Source organism: Lipophrys pholis (genome assembly GCF_963383615.2).
Source record: "Lipophrys pholis genome assembly, chromosome: 23".
Classification (NCBI taxonomy): Eukaryota; Metazoa; Chordata; class Actinopteri; order Blenniiformes; family Blenniidae; genus Lipophrys; species Lipophrys pholis.
The window spans coordinates 7,041,278-7,047,993 of NC_137645.1; positions in this window are offsets into that span (position 1 = coordinate 7,041,278).

The following is a 6,716-nucleotide window of genomic DNA, read 5'->3' on the forward strand; positions in this document are numbered from 1 at the left end:
ATCGCTGCGGTTCAGCCCCTCATCTGATTTCACAGCTGTGTGTGCCCTCCATCTCGACATGTCAGATCCCATCCCGCGCTGCTCCTGTAAATCCTGCGGGGATTGTTGCAGGACGCCGTCGGGCTGCTGCGATTAAAATAGATTCCTCTCATACAGTATTTGATATTACTGCTCTGTTACCAGCTAATCCTCACACTGAACACACACACACACACACACACACACACACACACACACACACACACACACACACACACACACACACACACACACACACACACACACACCAGAAGGACACACACACACCACCTGTGTGTAAAGGAAGGACATGTACACATGCAGTGAGACTAAGTCTGATATTAGTCTGAAACTAACTCTGATACTAGCCTGAAACTAAGTCTGAAATCAAATCTTAAACTAGTCTGAAACTAGTCTGAAACTAAGTCTGATATTAGTCTGAAATCAAATCTTAAACTAGTCTGAAACTAAGTCTGAAACTAGTTTGATACTAGTCTGAAACTAAGTCTGAAACGAAGACATTTACAATAAAAATGAGTAAATTTTTGCATTTGTATTTCAAAACTGTTTTGCCTTAAAATGAAAACGTGTTGCTTTTGCATTTTTCATTTCAGGAAAGTCCGTTTTCCCTTTTGCTTACGAAAACTTTTGCGTCTCCGTGACAGCGTTTCAGAAAAGGTTTGTGTGAAGTGTGAACACGTATGGTTTCTGCATTTTGGTTTACGAAAAGCTTCACGTTGAAACTTAGAACACATTGTTTTTGCGTTTTAGTTTACAAAAAGTTCCGCTTTACAAGTAATTTAAAGTGAAAATAGGTCATTTTTGTGTTCCTGTGGAAACGTGACGACACTTTGTTTTTGCGTTTCAAAGAGTAGTGAAATAGTAACGAGTGATGCAGCAGCTCAGGCTACTGAAGACGGTAGGTTGGTGGTAACGGGCCACGTTGTTTCCTGAGCAGCAGAGTGAGAGACAGCAGCTTTTAAAAACGCTCAGAGTGATCCGTGTGATGTTATATCACAGCCGGCCGTGCGTCACCGCCAAACTAAACTGTTTCCTCTCTGCTGCTCGCCGGTCGACTCTCACAAAGGCACCGTGTTTGAGCTCCTCTCATCAGGGCTTCCAGCCCGCAGGCGGCGTGCAGCCATCAGCGGTGCAGCCATCAAGCGGCCACATCGACCCAACCACATCAGGACAGGTTTTCCATTACCGGCTTTGAAAGCTTTCAGAGCCGTGAGCTCTGAGGAGACGAGCGCTCCCATTGTCGTCCTCGCCGGAGCTGCCGGGGAGACGCTCTGCATGAGCGCTCAGACTCAAAGAGCCACACGGCCCAGAAAACACAGTCAGTCCTGAACCCAGTCAGGCCTGGAACCGCTCCAGTGTCCAGGTCGCCCTGCATTCAGTCAGTCTCACTCTCAGAGTCACTCTACTTTAAATGATCGCTAGCCTCGGACCAGTTTGAGTCCTGAACTGGTTCACCTTGGACTTTATATCAGGCTAGGTTTGGACTGGATTTAAGTAAGCTTTGGACTAGTTTGAGGTTAGGATTCACTGGTTTCAGGCTGGTTTTAAGTCATCTTTGGACTGGTTTTAGGTCAACTTTGGATTGGTTTCATGCCCTGGACCAGCTTCAGGCTGGTTTTGGACTAGTTTAAGCCTAGGTTTAGACTAGTTTCAGGATAGTTTTGGACTAGTTTCAACCTGGTTTTGGAATAGTTTAAGCCTAAGTTTAGACTGGTTTCAGGCTGGTTTAGTCACTACATTGGCTCCCTGTGTGTTTCGGGATTGATTTTAAGGTTTTGTTGTTAGTTTGTAGGAGTCTTAATGGTCTTAGGCCTTCTTATCTATCTGGTTCACTTTTACACGATCAGCCCTTGTGGTCTCTGAGGTCGTCTGGACCCGGCCTTGTTAAGGGTTCCTAGTGTCAGGACCAGGACCTATAGTGAGGTCTATGATTATGTTCTGAAGTGGCTTTAAGTTCAGTTTTCATTACAAGCTTTCTAATTGGTTTGATCACCCAGGCAGGATTACACAAAGGCCAGATAAGCTCTCTAGCGCCACCTTGTGGCGGTGTGTATACTAGCCTGCCTCTAACTCAGACGGGGGTTAGTGTCGTGTGGTCGGAGCCTGTAGTGTTGTGACAGTGTCTCGTGTGTGTGTGGTCTGCTGAGCATACAGTGAGACGTGAACGTTGACGCGCCATTAGTATGTAGCGTGTTGGAGGTTTGCCGGTGCAGAGGACACGCGTCGCCCTCGGTGTCGGAGGATCTGGAGCCTTCGTGCCCCGAACGTGGCGTCGCTGTCACTGTTTGCATGTGCGAGTGTGCGAGAGCTGCGGGTCTTCCATCCTTCTGAGGACTCTGTGTGTGTGTGTGTGTGTGTGTGTGTGTGTGTGTGTGTGTGTGTGTGTGTGTGTGTGTGTGTGTTCTCATTAGTGTCGTGTGAAGCCGTGGATGACACGTGTAGACATGGGGGAATAAGAACGTGGGAGCAGATTGGAGGATTTCGATCAAAATCTATACGACAGTGAAGGAAAATCCAGGGTTTAGGCATTAAACAGAGATTAGAGCAGATTTGGGAATATTCTGCTCGTCAGGCCGGACCGCAGAGCTCCTTGTGGGTAAAGACGGCGCCGTTAGCTCGGAATGCTGTGAGAATATTAGCTTCAGTTCGCTGATCGGCGATAAGTAGTTAGTTTTTTCAGCCCTGAAGGTAAATCTCTGACAAAACCAAACATTTTAGCCAGTATAATATTGTTAAAACATATAATGTGGTGGAGAGTGGAAACATAATGAAAGGCATGGTGGAGGCATCATCATCATCTGAGGCTGCTTTTAAAATGCTTTTTAAATAAAATAAAGCTAACCTAAGAGATAAAAAGGGCTGATAGGAGAGACAAATTGAACGTCTCCCCGTCGTCCTTAAAAAAGTTTCCAGATCAAACGGGAAACGTCTCCGTCCGCATCGACGCACATCTGTGGAGAACGGTGATGCCATCGCCGCCGTAGCCCACTCCGCGACGTCACATGACAAGAACAATGGCGGCCTGCGTCCTCCAGGTGGCGCTGCAGAAGCTACTGATGCTCGTTGGTTTAACAAGATGACATGCTGGATTTCTAGAGTGCGAGGAGGCGCTGGAGTGCTCTCCGTTTCTGTCTTCTCCGTGTCTTTGTCTGCTTTTTTTTGGTGTATTTGGTGAGTCACGGCGCCCCCTAAAGGCCTGGCATACGGAAAAGTATCTTATCAAGTTCTGGTCTTGTCGTTTCATGATTTCCATCAAGAAGGGGAAAAAAAAGAAAAAGTGATTTTCTACAGATTTATTTCAGTGTGCAGCCATGCGGGGTGAATTCTTCACAGATCTGATTTATAAGATGCTTCGGTTCTGTGCTTCCTATCTTGATGAGCACTGATGGTTAACTTTTTCAATAGAAGAACATCTTGTTACTGCTGGATTTGTATTTTAACTGATATAGGATGTGTACTTATTTTCTCTGGATAACTAATGATGTCATAACAATGTGTATCGGGCAGAGGAATGAATATTGATCTGTGGCTGCTGACGGATCAGGGATGAGACGAATGGAATCTCCATGGCAACCTATGTCAGAACACATCACACTTTTATGCAACCGGATCTCAGGTTGGTTTATCCAGTCGAATTATCTTTCAACAGAGCCCAGACTGAGTAACATCTTTGATTCAGTCTCCCCCTTGTGTGATAAGCGTGGTACTGCAGAAGGTTCACCACATTTGTTTTCTTTCGCCGGTACCAAGTCATTCCTGGAATGAAATAAAGTAGAATCAGTGGCGGCTGGGGACACATTTCTTCGGTGGGACTCTAAATTATTTTCCAATGTCTGCCGGTATTAACTTAATTCAAATACAGTGCGTTTATAAACCACATCACAACAATGTTGTCGTGTGTGTTTGAATCCGTGTCGATTCAAACTCCTTTAGATAGATGGGTGAGTAGGTAAGCCAGACACTTTTTATAAAATTTTTAATTAGAATTTTTTAACAATAATTGCAATGCTGTGAGCTGGAGAAGGTCTGCCACTGTGGTTTATAAGTTTTGCAGTTAAAACATTTTTTTTATAACTGTCCTACTGTGGTACACCTCCGTACCAAACCGAAAGAGGCTGTACTGACCGCTTCAATACTACTACGTGTGTTGTTGCATCTCTTTTTGGTTAATTAATTAATAAATTATTGTTTATTCATCGCTCCTTCCACACTTTTATCTGGGTCTCCACCTACTTGTAGTGCCGATGTGCTCAGGTAGAGCAGTTACAAGCATGTAGTCTTGGTTTCTTTATGGTCTAGTATCTGTTACTTTTTATGGCGTTGATTGGAACTTTTCTTTGGAAGTAGTTATCCTTTACGCCACCCCGGTACGTTGGATCTTTTATTTGTGCGTTTGGAGGAAGTGAGACTGCCTTGCGTAACGTGTGATCCTAAAAGCAAATTGGACCCGGTTTCCCACCTTTACTGTACATTGTTGTTAATGTTCAACACTGCTGTCCATTGTTCAACTGTGACAAACCTCCTGAACCAAGGGTTTACGGTTATGTTATACGCCTCACGAGGTCACTACTTTGATTTCCATACATTGCCTGCAGGAACGAACTCGACACGACCGTGAACCGTGTCGTCGCCTCACAATGTCTGAGGTCGGACGGCTTTACGGTGGCTTGGCTGTAAGCGATGACAAAACCAGCCGCAAAGCTTCTTGTAGATGTGACTCAAAGTACTTTGAGAAACTTCATCGTGGCAGGTGGTACATTTTTGGTGATATTTGAATAATATAGATAGACGGATGAAGGAATCTTTATTTTGAACATGCAAAGAGAAAAAGAAGAAACAAGAAATATCCACTTAATCTACATTTATATGAAAGAAAAGGAGTGGGAAGAAGTAGTATACTATATATATATATATATATATATATATATATATATGTATATGTAGTAAAATAAATGAAAGTGCAAGTGCAGCATTATCAATTCCAGCTTATCGGCCTGTGTTTGCACAGTTCAGAGTTTTTTTCCTCACAGCGGGGATAGTCACGCTTGGATGGTGACAGATTGTATCCCAATAAAGATAGGGAACCTTCACATTCATCAAACTGTACAATGTGTAATGCACACACACACACACACACACACACACACACACACACACACACACACACACACACACACACACACACACACACACACACACACACACACACACACACACACACACACACACACACACACACACACACACACACACACACACACACACACACACACGTTCTCAGCTGGTCGACACTGTAAACTGTTGGAGAACCGCTGAACGCCCCGCGGCACAGGCTCTGCTCCTCTTATCTGGAGAACAGCTGCCAACACTCTGTCATTTGACACCAGCCTCAGTGTTCCGTCGACTACAAACTGTCCTTTGAGAGACATGTTGATGCACTTTGGAAAAGAAAGAGCGTTCTTCTTTTCTCGAAAACGGACAAATTCTCTTTATGGGAACGTTTTGTCGAATGTCTTCTGACTCCGTCCTTTGTCTGTTGGTCAAAAACAGAAACAGACGGGAGAGACAGAAATCACACTGGACCTACTCAACCGCCTCAGCCGCTTGTGCAAGATGAGAACCTTAAAGAATCATCAATCAGCACTGACCACCACAGCCCCACTCTGCTAGTTTCCCTTGATAGTCAGGTGAGGTCAGGTTTACCTACATGAAGGTTTTTACCAACATGAAGATCCAACAGGAACAAGAATTCCTTCATTCCATCCACCATCAATCTAAGTAGAGGTAAGTAGAGGTGTCAGTGTGTTCACAGTAAGAATGACGACTTCTTTTCTTTTTTGGATGTTTGATTGATGGCTGGATTCAAATTGTCCCTCAGAGGGAATAAAGTTCACCTTGACCGTGTGTGTGTGTGTGTGTGTGTGTGTGTGTGTGTGTGTGTGTGTGTGTGTGTGTGTGTGTGTGTGTGTGTGTGTGTGTGTGTGTGTGTGTGTGTGTGTGTGTGTGTGTGTGTGTGTGTGTGTGTTCATGTGTTCTTCTAATCACATGACCTTTGATTTATGTGTGTGTGTGTGTGTCATCCTTCCCCCTAGTTCCAGTGAAGTCATTTGACCTCAGGTTTGGGAGGGTGCGTGCGTGTGCACGTACACGTGTGTGTGTGTGTGTGTATAAAGGCTGTGAGCGTTCAGACTGCAGCTCATCCTCATCACAGCATCTGCAGGTGAGTCTAGAAACAATTCTCTTGTGTCTGTGTTTAATGCGAAGCCTGAGCAAATAATGTTTTAAGCCGTTCAATGTCAAGGTTCTGTTGATCAGTCAGAATGTGAACAGCATGATGAGGGGGACTGTTTAAATCGCAATTCAGATGAATCAGGATATTTATTGATCCACTCTGGATCAAACTGCAGGTTTCCATGAGGCTCCTTGTTAGAGAGAAGTTGTGCAAAAAGTCCTGAAACATTGAACAGTGTTGAGAAGGTCACATTACTGGAAAGGTTCTATTGCATTTTAGCTTCATCCTGAAATGTCATCTCAGTATATATCGTGCAGATATTTGCTGTTTCTGTGAATGACTTTGAGCCGTATTAGTTTCTTAGCTTCATTATTTAAAAGGAGTCATATCAAGCAAAATTCACTTTCTAAATGTTTTCCATCAGTAATAATCGTCCCCACACCTG